The 23,840-nt window shown below is 36.6% G+C and overlaps 1 protein-coding gene across 2 annotated transcripts in view; it reads right to left on the bottom strand.

Moving 5' to 3' along the window:
• The window catches only part of PUS7L (pseudouridine synthase 7 like), a 142,664-nt gene that overhangs the window by 91,555 nt on the left and 27,269 nt on the right, over positions 1 to 23,840 (bottom strand). Inside the window, exons 11-13 of one of the 2 annotated variants that reach the window (XR_004324573.1) lie at positions 16,195 to 16,268; positions 8,991 to 9,150; positions 6,728 to 6,799 (exon numbers count right to left, since the gene is read on the bottom strand). The gene's annotated coding sequence lies outside the window, so the exon portion shown is untranslated. The remainder of the gene's footprint in view (positions 1 to 6,727; positions 6,800 to 8,990; positions 9,151 to 16,194; positions 16,269 to 23,840) is intronic. The other variant, XR_004324574.1, reaches the window with a different exon arrangement.

Here is a 23,840-nt window from a genome sequence, read left to right as displayed (position 1 = left end):
TTTGGTTACATTTTCATAGCAGGACAGATGAGGAAAAATGCTAAGATTAATGAGGAAACATAATCATTTAATAAATGACACCTGTTGGAAAGTAACCTTACAGAATTCAACCTTTTCAAATGAAAAAGCATTAAAAAAAAACTTTAAGTTTCTCTTCATAAGGTAAGATATAAATCAAACAGAGTGTTTTGAGGGGGGCAGGGAAGAGCACAGTACATTTTTCATATCTTGCAAACGCAAGTGCCAAAAAAAAAAGGATAAAATTGTGGAAGACAAGTGATACAAATAATGAACTAAGAGATTACCAAAGTTGAAACATTCTTGAATTAATATTCTCTTTAAACTTACATAGAACATGTTTCTGAACACTTCTTCCTCATTTTATAATTTATTCAATCACAATATGCAAATATCAAAGAAATGCAAAATCCAACATGGTTACAGTCAGTGTTTATTAAAAAGATTTGTTCTGAAACATGCTTATGTCTTCCTACTTCTTTTTGTGTTTTTTTATTGAGGTACAGTTGATTTACAATATTAGTTTCAGGTATACAACATAATGATGCAAAATTTTTATAAATTAAACTCAATTTAAAGGTATTGTAAAATATTGGCTATATTCCCTGTACTGTACAATAGATCTTTGTAGCTTATCTATTTTACACACAGTAATTTGTACCTCTTACCTACCTGTCTACCCTCCACCCCTATCTTGCCCCTCCCTCGCTTTCCTCGTCCCACTGGTAACCACTAGTTTGTTCTTTGTATCTGTGAGTCTGTTTCTGTTTTTGTTATATTCACTAGTTTGTTTATTTTTTAGATTCCACATATAAGTGAAAACATACACATCTGTCTTTTTCTAACTTATGTCACTTAGCATAATACCCTCTAGGTCCATCCATGTTGTTGCAAATGGCAAAATTTCATTTGTTTTAATGGCTGAGTAGTACTTCATATATATGTACAATACAATACCTTCTCCTAATTCTCTTTGATGCTAGCCCAACTAGCTCCAACCTTCTGTTGGATGGATTTCTAGTTCATCTGGTCTGTTTCAAGCAACTATCCTATTCTTTTCTTGTTTTCACACTCAAAGCAGTAATGTGGGACTACAGAGTTACTAAAATGCTACTTTACTAGGAAGCTTTAACTTCAGATAATTTTGAGCAATTCTTTATACTTGATCTGGTTTGGTAAATAGGTAATTAGAAGTTATGGCTAATGTTTTACTTTTACCATTTACTTATTTTTTCTTTGCCTTATTCCAAGTGTATTTCAATTGTAAAATTGACACGATGCTTATGTAAACACATTGTGACTTTTATATTAAAAATTTACAACTCCCTTGCAATAATCTCTAATGACTAAGCAAAGTAATTAAATATTTCAATCTTTATTGTCTTCAGAACATCTTTAACCTAAAGTAACTCCCATACGGTAATAGAGAACACTTGTTGCTTGTTTACTGTCCTCCCCTTCTTCCATAATTAAGACCTTCTACATTTTAGTTGTACTCATGGATGCCCAGAGTATGAACCACATTTCCTGGTCTCCCTTGTTGCTTGATGGGCATATAACTGAACTCTAGCTAATAACATGTAACTTTCTTTAACCATAGTTGGCCCACATCTCTCGTTCCTTTCTTGGTCCTTTTTTCCCTTCTTTATGCCTTAAAAATGTGGGTGGAGTGGCCAATTTGGACCATGAGTAGACCTTGGGAATGGAAATTTGTGTATTGCAGAACAAGGTAGGAGGAATCTGGTTCCTAAGGTCTTTGTGGGGTACATCTCCCTACAGCATTGCACTGTCCATTTTGGATTTCTACTTAAGAAGTAAATAAATTATTCTCTTATTTAAATCGTTGTCATTTGGGGTTTCTGTTACTGGCATCTTATTGAACACTACTGTATCTGATATATGATATTGCACCAGCTAATTTTCTTGAACATTAGTGCCAAGTACTAAGATCCCTCTCTAATATGTATGTCTGATTAAAAGTCCCAGTATAGATTAACAATTTTTGTACACTGCTGAATAAGATTTATAATGGCAATGAATCGATATTTATATCTGATATCAAATAATGCGTTCCTGAATTTACTACTGATAGATAAAGAAGAAACAGCAAATCTATTCACTGGAAAAGACTTCCTCAGACCTGTTCTGAGAAGTTAAACTCTGCACATAAACTCTAGTCAGGTATGAGTTTTTTAAATCATTTTGTTATCAATTGGTCAATAATTTAGTCCTTTGAAAGATACCAAATATACTGGAATAAACAAAATAATCAGGCCCAAAAGCATGCCACAAAAAATAAATAGTATGGTTAGTTGACCCATAAGTTCATTTATTTAATGAACAATTACTAAACTTCTTCTTTGTATTATTTCCCACACTGATTTATTCTTAAACATATAAATAAGACAAGTCTCTGTCTTTTTATATTTAAAAAGAAGCAATTGCTTCACTATTGCACTGGAAATTATCACAGCTTCCCTTTTTAACCTATAACCAAAAATAAGTCAGCAAGAACTGTTGAAAGCCTCAGGTAATAGTATAGTGAGGCTATTTAAGCCATTCCAAATCATTTATTCAATGAAAATGTCAACAGTTATGTTGCCATTTCTTAATTGTAGATAATGTATTAATTCATTTGACAAAGTGTACTGACACATGAGCATTCATCATTCTTTACTACTTAGTATTACATCTGATTAAATTACGAAGCTGTGCTTTAAGAAAGACAGCATTTCTCCTTACACATAACTTGCAAGTTGTAGGATGACTAACCAGGGTATTTAACCAGAGTTTAGACTGAAACAAAAAAGGATGGAGGTTACAGGGGCAGAATGAGGCATGTGGCCAGAAGAGCTGTTAAGGCCGTGGCTAAAAACGTCTAAACAGGCAAAGATCCAAGTCAGGAAAATTAGCAAAGACAAGCTGGAGTTGGTGAGTATCTTGGACCCTGATTATCAGTCCAGTAGACCGGGCATTTGGGAGGACTTGAAGCCATGCTAGAAGACTGAGACCAAAAATTAGAGATTCTGGGCAACACAGGATCAAAAACTCAAACCAGAGAGCTTAACAGCAAGGGCTTAGGTTCCCATTAGAAGGCTCTGAGCAACAGGCCTGGGTAATCAGCAGCAAAAATGAGGTTTATTATTGAGCTGAGGAGTCTGTGAGTTTAGGGAATCCCCATATGTTTAACTCAGGGCTGGAATCTGTCTCATAGCAAAGACTGGCCTGAAACTTCAGATACCCTTGCCTGGGAAGAAGGAGTAAGAGAATGAATAAGGTAATTCTTGATATAAGGATCCAAACTCCAGATATGTTAAGACTTTCTTGAGCTAATGTATGAGCGTGGTAGAGTTTTATCAAATACGAGATCACAACAGTTGTCAAATTAGGATCCCTTAAAATCAAGGGGTGGGCCACTTTAGTGCAGAAGCCCCTTGGTAAGACATTCTTACTCTGGTAGAATGAAGTATCGCTGACTAGACTTGCGTCGTACCAAGGATAATGCAGAAACTATATTATTATTGGAAACCTGAAATAAGACCTTTGGTTTCAAATGTTATGGGGAGTTCTGTTCTTTTAGGCTCTAGGCAGGATAGCTAAACCCTGGGAGGGAAAACCCAAGAGGCTGAGTCACCTTGGATCTTCACAGCCACTGTGTTCTCATGCTGCTATGAGAAAGCAGTAATCAGCATACAGAGGCAGGCAGGATCATGAGTTTCCTACATCAGCAGAGAGAAAGAGGGAGGCTCAGATCTTTTACAGATACGGAGCCACACATTTATGCCAAAATCTGCTTCTTTATCTCAGTGTAGGATTGTAGACGACCCAAGTGTTCCTAGAAATTTCTATCTTCCCCAAATTTTACTTACTCCTGAAATTCCATCACCTTAAAAATGAAATAAAATCCTAGTTTTTACAATTTAGATTGATAAAAAGAGGCAGAGGTAGGGGTTTTTTTTAATCCACATAGTTGTAGACTGAACACTGGTTAACAGCATGAGTGATTTTTAACAGATAAATTTCAACTCCTTTTACTATTGTGAACATAGAAAAATAGTAAAGTTTGAACAAGCAATAGGTAAGGAGATAATACTTTAAGAAAATCAATAGAACAAGATGCCTAAATAGAAAAAAAAAAAAAAAAAGAGAGAGAGAGAGAGAGAGAGAAGAAATCTAAAGTAAAGGGGTAAAATTACAAATGGGCTTTCGGACAAGCTGTAAGTCCGCCAGGCAATGAAGGATGATTGAAGACTGGAATTAAAAACAGATTCAACCAACAAGAAACATATTTTGGAAGGAAGGACAGATGTAATGGCTTGAGGGGAAGAAAGGAAGTAAGCGATGGAGCAGTGAGTATGAAAGAATGATTCAGCTACGCAGTCACACTAAGGTGATCCAGAGATGAGGCTGGAAAGTACTAAAAGACTTTTCAAGTCAAGCAGGAAATTTCAAATTAATTTCAGAGTTCGATTAGACATAGCGAAATGGTAGCTGATACATAACTGACCCTCTCCTGTTCTTAAAAGTCTTGAGGTGGGAAGATGGAAGGTTGCAGGGAAATAAACAGAGGAGACATTCAAAGAAATTAACAGCTGTCTACGTGTGAGAAAAGCCCGAGGGGGAAAAGATTTTAAGCAAGAGACAACTCATCAATCACCTCATTTAATACCATCAGTATGCAAAGTACTGTGGTGTAGACAAATGCCCTTAGGTTCAAGCCTTGATTCCTTCTCTTTCATTATCATCTTATGCAAGATCCTGGCTTCTTGGAGCAAAAGGGTGTTTATCTATAAAGTGAGGATAATAACATATATTTAATAGACCATTATCGAGAATAAATTCAATAAATTGTGCTGACGTGCTATGTAAATGATACTTATTATTGAAAAACAGGAGCGGACATTTATTTTAGAATAGTTTTAAGCAGAAGAGGAAACTACTTAGAAAAGTTCTTACATCCACCGGTAAAGTAGTGAGAGTGCAGGGATCCACCCAAAGCAATCCAGCTAGAAAGTATGTGATCCTAAAAACACTTCACTATGTTGCCTTAGCCCCTGATTTCAGGGAATTTTCAATCTAGCTGAGGGGGAAATATGTGGAATGTTGAAAAAGACAGCAAAAAAAATTATCACAAAGGAACCCCTGATCCAGTTAGATGAGTGTTAGAGATAGGTTTCTGCTGGAACATTCTTAGAAGAACTTAGGGAAGAGAAAAGACTTGAGTCATGCTTATTTGGAAGATTGGAAATTTGGAAGATTGGAAAATCAAAGTGAGGAATAAGAATAGAAGAAAATGGCAAAATGATACAGCTAAAAATAGAAAGCATAGATATTCAGATTCCTTTGTCCATTTCTGTTAGAGAAAGAGCTAAAAAATTTAAATGGAATAGAAATTTCAAATGATGCTTATTTATCATTGAAACAGAGGAAAATAGTTGCAAATAATGATTTAACTCCAACATACAGAATAATATGTTGGACAAAGAACATACAGAATAACATGAAACAAGTTATTGCTTGCTATTTGAGGAATGATTAAAATAAATGACTATGAGATATACTAACGAGAGGCCAAAAAATTAATAAAAGAAAATGTAAGCCAAAATCAAAATAAAAAACTATAATATTTTTAAAGAATGCATTTATTTAGACAAAATCTATTTAGGCAAAATAATACTATTAAGAAATAATCTTATTCTAAAATATTACTTCCTTATTTTAATGCTTATTTTAGATTAACAGTTTAATAAAATTATATTCAGTTTTATAAATGCTTGTTTTCATTGGACTTGAAGGAAGGTAGGAAGAGAAAATCTGAATCTTAAGACTTTTTTAATACTAGTAAAAGAAATAAGTAAGTCTTACCACAACATGGTCTTACAAAAACTGCATTGTATTATCTCTACTTATTTTGTGGGAATTTTGAAAACACTAAGTGAAAACTCAAAGTGGAAACACTAAGTGGAAACTCAAAGGAGAAACACAAATATAAAATATATAAAAGAAGAGGAAACTGTGCTTAAGTTAAAATTAAGCTTACAAAAGCTGTAGGGTGCTTTTAAGGAGCAGGGGTCTAGAGCAATTCCTGCTCTCCATTTCCCTAAATCTCTCTTCTTTGCCCCTTTGGCTGCTGCCAAAAGTGTCCACTGTGAATGCCATGTCTATTGTGTTACAAGTGTGAGAAATATTAGAGAAATATTCAAGTGGTCCCTGGGCAACTTCTGGGTAAGATCCTACCGCATTACTACCGAAATATTTCTTCCGTTAAAGCATTTCTTATGAAAATAGGATCCAGCAGGAGTAATACATCCCACCATTAAAACTGTGATTAGCATTTCATTATCAGCTTAGTTACCTATTTTCCTAGTAGGACTTACAGCCCAAGAGGATTTACTTGTGGGAATGGGAAGTTTGGAAAGACCTTGGCATGGCTTATGTATTATTTAGGATTCTTTAGTAACAAGCAACAGAAACCAACCTGGCTAACTGAAGTCAAAAGCAAACAGAGAGATACGAGCAGCTTGCATGCCCTAAGGGACAGCTGAAGAACCTGGTTGGGACGGTGGAAACAGACAAGCCCAGAAGGTCTTCCCATCCCATGTGACCACAACTCCTCCAATATAAACAGTCGTTTCTTCTATCTCCCATTATCTCACTCTAGTGATCGTGTCCGGGAGAGCAATTGATCAGTCATACTTAAGTGATTTACCTTACTCTTGACAGGACTGGGGAAGGTTAGAGGAAGCATTTGGCAGGAATAGCCAGCGAACTTCTGTGGTTTCTGTAGGAGCAAATCAAGCACTTGGATTTCCATCATGTCAAAATTACACACAACAAAAGACAGCTAATTTAAAAAGAGCAAATCAGAGTCCCATTTAGGAAAGGGCAATAGAGTCTGGGAGAACAAACAAAAAAAATCAAACATCAAATGGCTACACCAGAAAGTCTTTATGGAAGGTTCGCAAGTGAAGCAACCCTGTACACCAAGTGACGCAGAAAGAAGTAACAGCTTCTAATGCATATTCATCTGAACACAAAGAACACAAGTTATTAAAACAATTCATTAGTTACTGTTTGAGCAATGGCAAAAATGACTGAATATAGAATATACTTACCCAGAAACCAGAATCCAATAAAAACAGTATGCCAAATAAAGATAATAGCGTTAAAAAGACATTGAATGGATAGACCAAAAATAATAATAGTAATAATGCTGCTGAATAAGAACAGATTCTGGAGCTAGCCAGGTTTTGTGACCCTGAAGGAGCTACTGAATCCCAAATAATTCGTGTAACTTCCTATGCTATAAATTGTTTTGGTCCCACAGACAAGCCAAAATTCTTGAGACCCGTGGCAGACATAACATTTACAAGCTGCTGCATAAATTTGGGGTGCACATGACGTCCCTTCTCTTTTATTTTTCCAATTAATTGCTTAAGCCCATACCTACCTTTTTAGTAGGAAGTTTAGCATTTCTCTGTGGGCTCCTCATTTCCCCTGAATTCTCCAAAATCCCTGGCTTTACCCAGTAGAAAAGAGGTTCATTCTGTCTTCCACACTGGAGCAGAGAGAGAGCTGGCTCTGCCATTGTGTCTCTCCGCTTCACGGTGTTACAGACTGTCAGACTGCATGTGTCCCCGTGACACACACCCCCTCTTCAGGCAGCCTCAGGTTATGAAGAGAGGATGAGCTCACTTGCCCAGGGGAGAGCCCCGCAAAGTTGCCCCTACACTCGGTTCCCAGGGCCACACAGGGCTGCTTCCATTATGGATCACGTTAAAGACTAAAGACTCGGAACCATTGTCCCTTTTCTTCCCCTTAAGATCTGGAGGTGTTTTGCTTTTCTACAAATGCAAAAACTTGATGACACCCTTTTCCTCCTGACAAGAAGTCTTCTCCAAGATTGTCCTCAGGAATGATAGGCTCCGTGTCTCCCTAGCACCCCCCCCCCCACTTCTGATGGAGACCACCTTCAGTGTCTCCAAGGTGATTCATCACCTAAGGGAAACTTCCCAGCTGATTGTAAGATAATCACTTCCAACGTCTCTATTGGGTCCATGCTTTCTTTGAAATCAAGTTCAAGCACGATTTGCTTGTTTCATACTTGCTGTGGAATCCTCATCTGTGACCCACGCTAAGTAAGTTACATGAGTTCTCATTGGCTTCTCAGTGTCTGCAGAATAGAATCAATCCATGGCCTGCAGGGCCCTGTATGATCTGGCTCCCATCCCTCTGAATCTGACCTCACACCCTGTAACCCACTGCCCCCGTAACACCAGGCCTGTTTTCTCCCCTTAAATATGCCAAGCTCGCATCCTGCTCATTGCCTTGGACTAGGCGCTCCCTTTGAAAGCTTTCCCACGATGCTTCAAATGTCTGATCTAACTCTTTGCTTGTTAATTTCAGTGTCAGCACCTCAGAGAGTCCTTCCCTGAATTCCCTCTCTTCACTCCCTAATTGCATTGCTTGATGTATTTCTCCTGAATACTTCCTGCTATAAAAATTTGCTTTTTTACTTTTTCACTGTTTGCCACCTCCCACTAGAAGGGTCCCTCTCTGTCTTGTTCATTGCTGTTTTCAGGTCCTAGACAAGTTCCTGAAACATAGTAGGCACTCAATAAATATTTTTTAAATAAAATGAACTAATTGATACAAAGCATAACTTCTTGTTTGTTTGGGGGAAATAATTAGGTTTGTTTGTTCATTTATAATGGAGGTGTTACTGGGGATTGAACCCAGGACCTTGTGCATGCTAAACAGGTGCTCTACCACTGAGCTATACCCTCCCCTAAAGCATAACTTTTTAAAACCTGTTTCTCTATCTGCAAAATGGAGATGACATCTTGCTATGAGGGTCAAATAAGAAAAAGCCTATGACACTTCTCTGATACAGTACTATTTCAAATGTATAATTATAGTTGTACATAAATTGTAAGAAATCAAGAATTGATGAGTTCTTAAGCAGTACCCACCAGACTGTGAGCTCCTCAAGGGCAGGAGTTGTATCTATTCCTGTTGTCACTGTGTATTCTGTGCTTAGCATGGTGTCTGCCACGTAAATAAATATTTTGTTGAATGAACAGATGACTCGATGAGTGACCACAGCATCTCTATTTCCAGAAAGACTTGCATCTAGAAAAAAAATAAATTTAGCTGTAGTCCTTCAGAAGGAATTACACCAATATCACTGTGTTTTGTGCTTCATTTATTTATTCATAAGAATTACTGAGTACCTACTAGGTGCCAGACCTGCGCAAGATCTGGAGGACACGATGATAAAAACAAGTCAACCAACCAATCAACCAACGAACAATGCTCTTCCTCTCATGGACCCCACGGTCCCACGGTCAGAGAGACATTAATCAATTAATCACAGAAATAAATGTATAAAGTTTCAACTGAGATAAATGCTAAGAGGGGATTTGAATTACTTTGGAAATTATTATGCACAACTATTTAATACAGATGTTAAAAAGTTTCTCAGACAGAGCATATATTTTGGTTATTAAAGAAAAGAGCTTTTTGAAAAGAAAGCTGGGTCCAGGAATATATGAAATAAATTAATATTTTTGGCTCATCCACATAGGTTTACTAAATTAAATTAACACAGAATGTTTCACATGTTCAAGTATTTATTTTCAGGGGAAATTTCCTCTAAATCTCTTCATCTTTAAGACAAAGTTTGTCAGTTGCCTTCAAAGTCACCTATATCTGAAATGTCTCTTTAGGCTGTCAAAATGAGTATTTCTTCTTAATGTGTTTTGGCTTGAATTCCTCCTCATCTGATATTAAGATCATGACTTCCACTTTCTGTTTGCGTTTGCCTTTGTTCACAACTTTATATTCAACCATTAAATATATTTGTTTTGGGTGAGCCTGTTGCATACAGTGTAAAGGCATAAAGAGTGATTTCTTTCTGGGGGAGAAAAAAACCCTTTTCTGGAATTAAGCCAATACAAATGTATTGATATGATATATTTTTGGTCTCATTTCTATCCCAAATTATTTTTTTAATCAAAAGTTTGTGTCAAAAGCCAAGACATGCAAGAGCTCGCTAAGGATAATGGCTGTGGACGATGCAGGTGAGAGGAGGCAGAAGTAGACATGGTACAAGTCTGACACGTGAGGCAAGGGAGGGCAATGCAAGGGCAGTTGGCTAGGAAGGGCCTCAGACCAGTGCAGCTCTGAAAACTCTGTGGCCAGTCCTAAGCAGGAACTCTAGAACAAACACTGCCCACTACGGGGTCTCTCTTTGGGCAGACATGGCCAGGCTCTGACACCTGTGTCATGCTAAGCCACTGGGTGTAGTTGTGGGGGGGACATGTCAGCCCCAATGCTGCGGCACATTCTGAAGCTGCTGCAAATATAATCTGCATACAGTGAAATGTGCAGAACTTAAGTGCACACAGCCTAACAAGTCTGGACAAATTTATAAATCCATTTACCCCCAACTCAAGCAAAATAAGGAATATTTCCTTCACATAAAGATGTTCTCTCAGGTCACTCGATCCAACCCCAACCCTGAATACACATACACAACAAAGCAACAACCGTTCTGATTTTTATTACCATAGTTAATTTTGTCTTCTTTGAAATGTCACATAAATGCGATCACAGCACATGTTCTCTTTTGTTCCTGGCTTCTCTCATGCAATACAATATTTTTGAGATTCATACATGTTGTTGCATGTAAAAATTTTTCTTGTGTTGTGTGAATACACCACTATTTCTTTATCCATTTTCCTTATACAGACGTTTGCGTTGTTTCCAGCCACTGGCTATTGTAAGTAAAGTTACTGTGAACGTTTTTGTACAACATTTTATATATTTTTGTGGACATTTGTTTTTGTTAATCTTTGATAAATACCTAAGAATGGGATCCCTGAGTCATACAGTAGGGTATGTTTAAATATATGAAAAACTGCCAAATAGTTTTCCAAGTGATTTGTACCATTTTTCACATGAACAGTTGGCTGTGTTTCGACTATTATTTAATTAAATATACATATCAATTTGGGGTGAACTGACATCTTAACAATATTGAGTCCTCCAGTCAATGAGCATCATTATCTATCTCCATTTTTTAGGTTTTTCTTTTTTTCCCTTCTCTCAGAAATGCTTTGTTGTTACTGGTGTAGAGGACCTGTAAGACTTTGTTAAATACGCTCCTAGATGATTTCCTGTTTTTATGCTACTGTAATTAGTATTGTTTTAAAAGTACCATTGTTCAACTAATCATTGCTATTATATGGAAATGAAGTTGACTTTCGCCCATTGCCTTTGTCGTTTGTGAACTGGCTAAAGCCATTCATCAGCCCCAGCTGTGTGTTCAGTGCTCCTTGCAGAGTTCTTTGTGTTCTCTATCCACATCATCATACCGTCTTCCAAAGACAAAATTTTAATTTGTTCCTTTCCCAACTCTGTGCATTTAATTTCTTTTCCTTGCTTTATCCCACTGGCTAGGACCTCTGATATAACAGAAGTGGTGAGTGCAGACATCATTGCCTTTTTTTACGATCTCAAGAGGAACTGTTCAATATTTCACCAATAAGTTTTCTCTTCGCTACAGATTGCATTTTCTTGCCTCATTGAATGTTTTATATTTTTAAATTGCATTCCCAACGTTAAGTATAAAGAGTCAGTATTATATTATTTCCAAACAGTACAAGTTCCTCCTTAGTTAGCTGTTGGAAAGAAAGGCTGGTTCATGCGGGTTGTTTCTAGAGTTTGAGTTGCTCTGAGGCTGGCCCACAGTTTTGGTTAGGGTGAATTTACCTCCCCTCAGAGGTAAACTCTGCTATGAATACAGCTCTCTGTTATAGATAACCCATTTCATCCTCGTACTCAGTCCACCAAGCCTTCCTTGTATCCAAGACTATTTTATAATTCCATAGAAAAGTATAATTTTCATTTTGTCCCAAATTTTCTAGTTACCATAAACATGAAGGTATTTTGTATCCTTTTACATCCCCACCAGTGATATTTTATTATTTTCCTTTGTGTGTGTGCATATTTAAATCTTCAAATATTTAGGAAAGTTCAATTTTGTTCTCCATAACTTTTTCGTCCCTTATTGTATGTGTCGTTGTGTGTGTGTGTGTGTGTGTGTGTACTCGCTTCAGTTTCATCTTCATTTCTCTGATGGTTCTGTTTTTGTCATCTTTCTTGAAACCTGCTGTCTGTTTTTCTCTTCTCCGTTTGTCTTGTCTTATATTTCCCATGTTGTTTTCTTTCTTCTTCCATTTCTTGTTTGTCTTCTTTCATAGAAGTCATTGCTTTACCAAAAAGTAAAAGTGCGTGTCACAATTTTTATCTCCTTTCTGGCCACCTTTCTGCAGGCATTTGGTAAGTTTTGCTGCTCTTTTCCACGTGTTTATCTTTTCTCCCCACCCGTTTATCTTTGTGTTAAGACTGCGCGGTTTCCTTTATTACTCGTTATTGCATGACTTGAATTTTCCTGGGCCAGCTATTTGCAAGAGGTTCTTGGTTAGAAAGGAGAGGCCAGGATAATTTCCCATGATTTATAACTCAAAGATTTTTCTTTTCTGCTTCCCGCAAATGCAACATCATGTATGTTTGAGATGCTTCGTTTAGCCCCAAACCAGGTTTGGCAGGGTTTTTGCCAACAGCCTTACCTACTCAGTTTTTCTCTTTAGGGTAGATCCCTCCTATTTAGAAAAAGCATTTCTTGCTGATCTTGAGATCTGCTGTTACGGAACCCTCTTGCCACTTTTTTTTCTACTTTCTACCATGCAACTTGCGTCAGATCTCAGCTGCTCTTGGCAGCTTTGCATGTACTTTAAGTTTGCTTATCATACTGTTTGCTGGTTTTAAAAACACATAGTTTTCCTTATTGCTCTTATATGATTTCCATCTGGGAGAAGGGGGGAGAAGCCCACTTGCACAACTACATTCATATCACAAGTCACCTGAAGGTGTTCTGGCAGACAACGTTTTAACTCACGACTTATAAGATTTATTGTCTCTTGTATGACGTTAACCCTAATTATAAAAACAGCAACCAAGGATTTAAAATGCTAAGTTCTCTAATTTGTCTTACTAAACACATATGAAATCTTTCCCAACAGTTCCTGCTAGGAGAAATTCTATTCCTCTGCAATTACTAGAGCAATTCAGCTGATTGTCAAAATACTTTGATTTGTCACCTGGAAAGAGACTGCATGATAAAATAAGCTTTCTAACGCTCCAGATACTGGCAGAGAAAATCGTAGGATAGCTCCTCGCATTTCTGAGAGCTCAAGAAGGATAACTAGAAGAGTTAGGTGAGGGAGCAGGGGGCTACAAGCACAAGGATATATTTCACTTTGAAATTAGAGTAGGCATTGAAGTTGCAGGCTGGCTCCTAGTGAGTTTTCTTCTGGGACCACTAAGTAACCATCAGAACAAAGGTCACAGAAGTATCTTATGAAGCCGACTGCTTATGACTTTTTGTGGCTATGGAACTGATCAAGTCAGTTGTCAAATGCAGACGCAGAGCATGAGGGCATGAATCAAAAAGAAAGAGAAAAGTAAAGGAGAAACACACAAGGAAATAAATATGAGTAGTCATATTTATATAAACACAATATTATCTAATATTTTTTGTTTTTTAATACAGGCTTAAAATGCAGAGTGCAGAATGATCCTACTCTCCCCTATTCTATCTGGCTCTAAATGTAATGTAATGTTCCCCAGCTTTTTCCCTCACATGTAGAAAATGATACTTGTATCACACTAAGGCAGGCTGCAAAGAATTTAGGGGCATGAGTTAGTGAAAAAAATTATTGCCTTTATATAATTATGATGAGAAAGATACCCTACACCTAGTATGGAAGATATTAAACATTGAATTTATATAAAGTTTCAAAATAAAGTATTTTCAAAATCTTAATAAGAAATTTGAGCTTGCTTCTCTGACCATAATGTTTCACTCATGGATTTTGGGTGTGAAATAGCTACACATACACACACTTCTTGGTCAAAACTTATGATTAAGAGAATAATACATGTTTGTGGTAGTGCCTAGAAAATAGCAAATGCTATGTATAACTGCACAAAATTTGGCGGGAAAAATAATTTTTTTTTTTTTTACAATCATTCAACGTTTATAACAGTGGAAATTATGTTTGAAGAAGCTAGGTCTTCCTATTCTCAAGAAGTTCAGTGTTAAACTCTGGTTACCAAAGGGGAAAGGCAGCGGGGGTATAAATTAGGAGTTTGGGATTAACATACACACACTACTATATATAAGACAGATAAACAGCAAGGACCTACTGTATAGCACAGGGAACTATATTCAATTCCTTGTAATGAGCTATGATGGAAAAGAATCTGAAAATACGTGTGTTATCTATGTATGTGTATGTATAAGCACAGGGAACTATATTCAATTTCTTGTAATGAGCTATAATGGAAAAGAATCTGAAAATATATGTATATCTGTGTATGTATATGTATAATTGCATCACTGTGCTGTACACCTGAAACTGACACTGTAAATCAACTACACTTCAATAAAAAATTAAATTAAAAACAATTCAATGTTAAAATTGTTCATGACAATGGATTCTTGTATGTAACCAAATGTTTCTTATCAAATATATGAAGCTAATCACAAAGTGCTGGTTTGTAGAGCACACATTGTTACAGCAATCATCCCGCACCTAGTTTGGTTATGTTAACTGGTTTTATTCTTTGATTGATTATTATAGATATTATACCACACAATTCCAATTTATCAAAGATTAAAGTTAATCAATATACTTACCCATTTTGACAGATAATGCAACCTTTAGATCATTAGTCCCGTTTTTGTTCCCTCCCAGGTGCTATGTTCTCATTTATTAGCCTTTTCTAACCCAGAAGATATTACAGACGCTGTCATTTTATCAAGTCAGTGTTTGTTTATACTTAACCACATCTTTACCACTTTTCCTGTTCATCCATTCTTCTACCTTAGGGCTTTGATTTGGGGCCCTCTATCTACCGCCAGAAGTTTGGTTTTGTTTTTGCTTTAATTTCCTCTGGTGAGAGTCAGGACTTAGTCCCAAACTTTCTCAGTTATTTCAGTGCCTCCCATTGTTGCTCTGGAGAGACTGCCATCACGCCAGTCATTCCCTGAGAATAATCTTTCTCTGGCTGCTTTCAAGGTTTTCCTTTTTTATTACTGATGTGCTGCGCATTCACTGTGATGTATCTCAGTGTGGCTTTACTTTTATTTATACTGATTGACTGGGATTCACTGGACTTCTTCAATCTGCATTTTAGTGTCTTATTAGTTCCAGCTGATTGTCAGTCACTGTCTGTTCAAATGTTGCCTTTACCTTATTCTTTCTCCTCTCCTTCAGGTTCCAGTTCAATGCATTTTGAATTTTCTCACTCTATCCTCCATGCCTTATTTCTGTACTTCTTAAAAAAAAAATCTCATTGCTCTATTCTGGATTTCTTTTGGCCTATATTTTAGATGACTAATATGCTTTCAATTGTGTGTACTGTTATTAAACACATGAGTCTTAAGTTTTGATTATTATATTGTTCACTTCTAGAAAGTGTGTCAGTTCTTTTTCGAATATGCTAGATTGTGTTGTAGGTTCTTATTCCCTGCCTGTTTCCAAGCCTGTCTCTTACTTTTCTAAAAATCATTAACATGAAGTCCATGTCTAGAATTCTGAGGTCTATTTATGCTGTCTTTTGTTTCTGCTGGCACTTATTCAGGATGCCTTATTAGTTTATTTATTTTTCTATGCTGCTTACTGTCTTTGAACACCGAGGGGAACCCTGGATGAAGGCAGCTTCCTCAAGAGAACATTTGTGTTGGCTTCTATGGCATGACTGCAGTCACTACCATTTAATTTCAAACCAAGTTCATGGCTTAAGAGTCTCTGAATTCTGTAAGAAAAAGCATCTGGATTTCAGCTCTGGCTGCATGTTTTACCTTTCCCAAGTTTCTTAATTGCACTCTATCTTTGTGTCCTCATCTACAAAATAAAAATAACAACACTCATCCCATAGGTAACTACTTATTAGTAAGATATAAAATGCTAAGCACATAGTGCTCAGTGAGTAACAGCCATTTATCATTATGCCCTTTAAAGTCTTCCCCCAATTTGCCTCAAAGTCATAAAGTATTAGAAGTACACAGGTCAGTTCAGAGACAGGCAGAAATTAAATACTCACTAGTTAGGCAAAGTGCGGAACTGAGGCATTTTGCATGAGAAATCAGCAGTGCAAAGCAGTGATCCCCATGGACCCTGAAAACAAAAGAACTAGGTTACTCTCTCTTTGCAACCCAGTGTCAGCTACATAACTTCCTCAAGCCCTGGAATCTTCATTTGTAAAATGAGAATGGTTACATTCCCCAAGAGCTTGTTCTGTAAGTGAAATTCTACCATGCATTTAATATTTAAATAACAAGGAGACATTTTATAGGTAGTGATGACAAAGAAGAAATGATTAAAATTACTTTGGCAATTCACGTAAAATGGAAAGGCACTAAAATGAGTCCCAACTCTAACGCTCTGTACTTTCTGTGAGGGTAAAGGACTATTTTCGAACTTTGCTGAGATACATATGTTTACCAGGTACGTTTACTAGGGTGTGTTTGTGGTATTCATTCAGCATTTTTAAGCCAACAGTATGTCAGGCACTGATGGGTACCTGAGCAGTAAGAGTGTTGTGAGAACACAGACTTCATGGACAGGACATTTATCTAGCCTAAGCAGAGAGGATGTTCCTCCAGGGGAACAGGAGGCTGAGGTGCATAACACGGGAAAACTTGCTATATTTGGGAAGGGGCAAACAGAACTGACACAAAAGGTATGTTTTACAGAGTAAGAGGCAGATGACACCTAAAAGATAATCCGAAGCCATACTGGGCAGGTCTACATGTGCAATGTCAAGGAATTTGGACTTTCATTCCATAGATACTAGGAAGCCACTGAAATGTTATATGTTATAAACACAATGACAGGATCAGATGTCTACTTTGCGGAGGGTAACTGACATTAGTATACAAAGATAGACCAGTTAGACTAAAGAATGGAGGCAGTCAGTTAGAAAATTGTCACAACCATCAAATTCGTACATTACACACACAATCATCAAATGCTTCACTATGGAATTACAGTTTTCTCTTTCAGTGCCTTGGAAAGAATGTTCTCTGAATTCAGAATAACTGCTTCCCAGTTTTTCTATTGGTTCCTAAATGTGAAAAGTGCATGGCTATTTACAGACCACAAAAATCTGTTAGATTCCCCTTAAGATATTTCATGGAAAAATTAGTTTCCTTTTGAAAATCATATGCAACCCCCCCCCACCACATTTTATTATAACCTAAGGAAATTGTAAAGGTTATTTATAGAAAGAGTCTTCATCGTCCCTTTTCAGAAAAGAACAGTGGTCTTTTATGACCAGAGGTGGGGGTGGAAACAATAATTAGCTAAGATTAAAACCCTATTGTAGTGAAAAATTCAGAATCCTGACTTAACCAGTCTAAGAAAATGCCAGTAAGGCTTATCAGAAAAGGGTGACTTGGAATAAAAGCCTAAAGAATGGAGTCCCTAACCCTCTCCACTCCCCACCCACCTTGCCTCTCAAACGCCCTCAGTTAAGGAGTGACCAGCTCTTTGTTCTCTTCCCTTTAAAAATAACAAAAATCCTCTGGTTTTGAGTCCATGATTAAATTTCCTCCTTGTAACAGAAAATATTGGTAACTGAGTTGGGTACTTATTAAGGAAACTGATACAGAAAAGACAATTTAATGCTTCTTATATTTTGTCACATTTTCTAATGTATCAAAATATAAATAATTTCATGGGTATCTTGATTTCTCTTCATGACAAAAATTTTTCTTTAAGAAAACAGGGTCTGTGGACACAGGCAGGGCAAATTAGCTCTTGCCTCACAGTTACTGAGAAAATGAATTGCTTAAGAAGATTAGAGTCATTTTCTTTACCTAAAGGTATTCCTGACAACCCACACTGAAATTACCCAAGATTAACTCCATTAACACCATTTCCCATTCTTTAAACTAGTAGCTTTCTAGAAAGCAGCATTTAGACTGAATAGTTCAAAGCACAGTTGAAGAGGAGACCTCTAAATGCTTAGAAATGCTAATGTAAGTATCACTTAAGGATTCGGCATGAATCGCTGAGAGCTCAAGAAACCTATTACCGGTCACACAGTGAGCCATTAATAAAATGCAAAGATGCTATGCTGCTGGTTTTTGTCTTTGCCATCTTGTGGTCTGCATACCTTTTTTGCAGATGGCATTTCAAATCAAGTGATACCTTCAAGGATACAACACTGTTAATTCCTCAAAGGCAGGGATATTATCTGACGTAACTGTCTTACACAGCATCTTACAGAGTGCCTTTAACTTAGGGGCACTCAAATATTTGTGATTATCATGTCATATATCTGGCCTTGCTTCGTGGCCTACCACAAATACGGAAAGCAGAAGGACTTAGAGAAAATAGACGAAAACAGTATAAGGCATCAAGCTGTCTGTAAGAATCTTTCTGAATCTGAAAGCAAAGTCCAGAGCACTTTAAACTATTTATATCAATCGCCATTAGTACTGTTACAACGTACAATGCATCAGTTTCTCTTTCTAGCAATATGTTGGCATGAGCCACCAGAACTATTCTGAAAAAAATGCAATCGTAATCCATCAATTCCCTTAACTTACCTCTCTGAACCTTAAGTGTTCTTCAAGTATTCTTCAACTAATTGCAAAATTAATACACAATTATATTCTCATTTAAATGCTCAACATTTCAGAAGTAAATAAAGAGAAAAACGACAAGTCCTATTTTTCTTACTCCTCCGTATCTCCCTCCCACCTCTTCTCCTGGCCTGACATCAAGGCAAGAAAATCCTGCATTGTTAGATGGGGCCTTATTTCTTTGGTCTCTTAAGGGTAGTTGTCAGGTGGAAAATACTGAGGAACACTGACCTAGATTGTTCTTACAGGTTTAATTAGAATGAACTGCTGAATTCTCAGATTTACAAATACATAGTTATTTCCACTTACCAAAAAAAAAAAAAAAAAAATCTAAACGGCTGCTGAACTTTATAGTTAGTTTACGCTAAGACAGAGCCAGATCAGATCTCAAGGGAAGTTCATTAACCATTCAACCATTCTGTGAAACTTTCATCAGAGAGCACAGTAACGTAATATTAACCATAGTAACACTAGCCAGCACTTACTGAGAATTTACTAGGCGCTGGACACTGTTCTTAGTGTTTCATAAGATTTTCTCAAATAAAATACTTATCAGTGAAATTTCAAGATATGGCATGTGATTATTAGTACTTGTGTTCATAGTATCTTGAATTCGTGTATTTTTCATTATTTCGTTGGATGCAGTACTGTCCTGGATTGAAGAAAACGATCGCTAACATTACTTCCAACCTGACCGCACAACAGAGAAATTCCATGGGTGACAGAGGCCACACACCAACGCGGTGGCAGAGGCCCTGTCTGAGTTCCGGTACCCCCAGCTGCACCCCCATTTCCCAAACAATAATCACTCACATATCACCGCTGGAATTACTGCTAATATCTATACTAACTGTTTCTTATTACCTTTACATTGATTCCCTCCTTTGAAAATTAAATTTATTTTTAAAAGGAACATCACGTACATGGAAAATCAACATTATTTGCCATAAAGAACAGGTAACTAGAAAAATAAACTCAATAAAAAACCAAGCAGTATTAATGAAATTCTAGTTAGGTACTGTTGCCTGTGTTCCTGAGCCTCAGGCCTGCACTGCCCCTGTAAAAAGTCAGCAAGCAATACATGTATAGTCGTATCCATCAGCTGCCTCCTTGTTTTAAATAGAACGAATTCGTTAAAAGAGTGATAGTACTAAGAAAAAAGCAACTCTCATTGTACTTTTTCAGAGATATTTAATATTGTGCCAGGTACCATCTAAAACCACCTCCCATGGGGGGAAGGTATAGCTCAGTGGTAGAGTGTACACTGAGCCTGCAAGGAGATCCTGGGTTCAATCCCCAGCATCTCCATTAAAATAAATACATTCAATAACCTCCAATGCCTATCACTGTGATACATGTCCCAAAATGTTCTGGAAAATACCCCAAAATGATTTGGTAATTTCCTGAAGAATCTCCTTTACTTGGATTTTGGTCTCAGAATCTCAGAAGGAATCTTGTTTCTCTCAAGCCATGCTCCAATACGTTTATTAATCAATGGCAAGAAATACCAAGTTGCTAGAAATGGAACTTAGTAACCAAAAAAACTTGTTTTCAGAAGGCAAATATTAGGTAGATGAAAGCTGTACTAGCCCAGGAAGAATAATCAAGTTCAACCATATACTCTCTTGTTTGACCTTGAACAGGTCAGTAAGCCACACTCAGGTATTTTCTCATCTGTAAAAACAGGGAAAATACTGCCCACCTAGAGGGTAAGTACCTGGATTATAAGGAAGGAGTGGAGGTGCCCAGCACAACAGACGCTCAACAAACGTTACTTCGATCAAAAGTTGCATATGACTTCAGTTTGTTACAACTTACAAAAATCTAAGTGTTTTTATCTCAGTAAAAGACCCCAATTTGTTTTATCTTAGAAATCCTGAGGCACTATTGTTCAGTTTCAAATGCAATATTGAAAATTAAAACTAATCCAAAAAGTCTTCTCCTGAGAGCCTGAAATGCCCAAATGCCCCAGAAAAACTGCAGAAACTTAGGGGACTGGTCATCTTTTGGTCCAAAGCATATTAAAGCCCTTAAACTGAAAAAAAAAATTAACACGGCATATACTATTGGTATATAAAATAATTTTCCACATGAATCGTATCTGAATACATTTTATGGTGACCTGAAATAAGTTTAGTGATCCTTTCTTTACACAGGGCCAAAGTATTAAATAACTCAATAGGAAAGATATTTAAAATTACAGTGCCATCTACTGGCAAAGAAAATACTACCAATGCCAGCACATTTTAATGCTTTCATATTTTCTAACTGCTACTCAATGTTCAAAAGAAAACTGGAATTTAATTATGTATGTAATTCACTTTCTGATTACATCTACAGGATATTATTTATCATACAAAATGAAGTTAAAACATTTTCTCTAAACGTTTTACTAGTGTAGCATCATTTCATTTTCAATAAACATTAAAGCAATAAAGGTAACTTCTAAAATCCATGGTACTACAATCCCTGATTTTTGTGTCCTGAATTTATTTATTATTAATATATATAATGACGAAAAGAATTTTCTAGTATTAAAAAAATCCTAATATCCTATGATCTTTCTTTTTACAAGTTTTTTTTTTCTTGTGACTGAAGTTTTTCTTTTCTTGAAGTATAGTTAATTTACAACGTTGTGTTAATTTCAGGTGCAATTCAGTGATATATTTGTCTTTCTCTGTCTGACTTACTTCACTTAATATGATAATCTCTAGGCCCATCCATATTGCTGCAAATGACATTATTTCATTCTTTTTTATGGCTGAGAGTATTGCTTTGTATATGTATACCACATCTTCATCTATTCATCTGTTGATGGACATTTAGGTTGTTTCCATGTCTTGGCTATTGTAAACAGTGCTGCCATGAACACTGGGGTACATGTCTTTTTTCAAATTAGAGTTTTCTTCAGATATACACCCAGGAGTGGGATTGCTGGATCATATGGTAACTCTATTTTTAGTTTTTTAAGGAACTTCTATACTGTTCTCCATAGTGGCTGCACCAATTTACATTCCCACCAACAGTGTAGGAGGGTCTTTTTTCTCCACAATCTTCTTCCGCATTTATTATTTGTGGACTTTTTAATTAATGGCCATTCAGACTGGTGTGAGGTGATACCTCACTGTAGTTCTGATTTGTATTTCTCTAATAATTAGTAACGTTGAGCATCTTCTCATTTGCCTGTTGGTCACCTGTATGTCTTCTTTGGAGAATGTCTAGTTAGGTCTTCTGATTGGAATATATATATATATATATTTGTTGTATGAGCAGTTGTATGAGCTGCTTGTTTATTTTGGAAATTAAGCTTTTGCTGGTCAGATTGTTTGGAAATATTTTCTCCCAGTCTGTAGGTTGACTTGCAGATACTGAAAAATTCTTGCATCTCTAGGATAAATCCCACTTGATCATGGTGTTTGATGCTTCTAATGTCTTGTTGGATTTGGTTTCCACTATTTTGTTGAGGATTTTTGCGTCTATATTCATCAGTGATGTTAGCCTGTAGTTTTCTTTTTTTGTGGTGTCTTTGTTTCATTTTGGTACCAGAGTGATGGTGGCTTCATAGAATGAGTTTGGAAGTGCTCCTTTGTCTCCAATTTTCTGGAATAGTTTCAGAAGGACAGGCATTAACTCTTCTGTACATGTTTGGCAGAATTCACCTGTGAGGCCATCTGGTCCTGGACTTCTGTGTTTGTTGGGAGTTTTTTTAATTCCTGATTCAATTTCACTACTGGTAACTGGTCGGTTCATATTTTCTACTTCTTGGCTCAGTCTTGGGAGAGTGTACCTTTCTAAGAATTAATCCGTTTCTTCTAGGTTCTCCACTTTATTGGCATATAGCTGCTCGTAGTAGTCTCTTATGATCCTTTGCATTTCGGTGGTGTTGGTTATAACTTTTTCATTTCTGATTTTATTGATTTGGGCCCCCTCCCTTTTTTTTTCCTAATGAGTAGGGCTAAAGGTTTATCAAATTGGTTACCTTTTCAAAGAACCAGCTTTTAGTTTGATCTTTTCTATTGTTTTTCAGTCTCTATTTCATTTAGTTCTGCTCTGATCTTTATGGTTTATTTCCTTCTACTAACTTTGGATTTGTTTGTTCTTCTTTCTCTAGGTGCTTTAGGTGTAAAGTTAGGTTGTTTGAGATTTTTCTTGTTTCCTGAGGTAGGCTTGTATTGCTATAAACCTCCATCTCAGAACTGCCTTTGCTGCATCCCACAGGTTTTGGATTATCATGTTTTCATTTCATTTTGATTTGTCTCTAGGTATACTTTGATTTCCTCAGTGCTGCACTGGTTGTTCAGTAGTATATTGTTTTCCACCATGTGTTTGTTTTTGTAGTTTTATTCTTGTAGTTGATTTCTAATCAAAGCATTGTTGTCAGGGAAAAATGCTTGGTACAATTTCAATTTTCTTAAATTTACCAAGGTTTGCTTTGCAGCCCAGCATGTGATCTATCCTGGAGACGATTCCACGTACACTTAAAAAGAATGTGCACTCTGCAGTTTTTGGATGGAATGCTCTATAAACACCAATTAAGTTCATCTGGCCAAATGTGTCATTTAAGGCCTGTGTTTCCTTACTGATTTTCTGTCTGGATGATCTGTCCATTGATATATGTGGTACATTAAAGTGCCCCACTATTATTGTGTTACAGTCAATTTCTCCTTTTCTGTCTGTTAATACTTGCCTTATATATTGAAGTGCTCCTATGTTGGGTACATATATATTTATAATAGTTACATCTTCTTGGATTGATCTTTTGATCATTATGTCCTTTGTCTCATATAACAATCTTTATTTTAAAATCTATTTTGTCTGATGTAAGTATTGCTACATTGGCTTGCTTCTGATTCCTATTTCATGGAATACCTTTCTCCATCCCCTTGGTTTCAATCTATATGTGTCTCTAGATCTGAAGTGAGTATCTTGTAGGCCGCATATATGTGGGTCCTGTTTTTATATCCATTCAGACAGTCTGTCTCTTGGTTGGAACACTTAGTCTGTTCACATTTATGACAATTATTGATATGTTCTTATTGCCATTTTGTTAATTGTTTTATTAGATTTGTTTTTGTAGGTCTTTTCTCTCCTTTCTTCT

Source organism: Camelus ferus, chromosome 12, assembly GCF_009834535.1.
Source record: "Camelus ferus isolate YT-003-E chromosome 12, BCGSAC_Cfer_1.0, whole genome shotgun sequence".
NCBI lineage: Eukaryota > Metazoa > Chordata > Mammalia > Artiodactyla > Camelidae > Camelus > Camelus ferus.
This window is presented reverse-complemented; position numbering and strand designations above follow the sequence as displayed.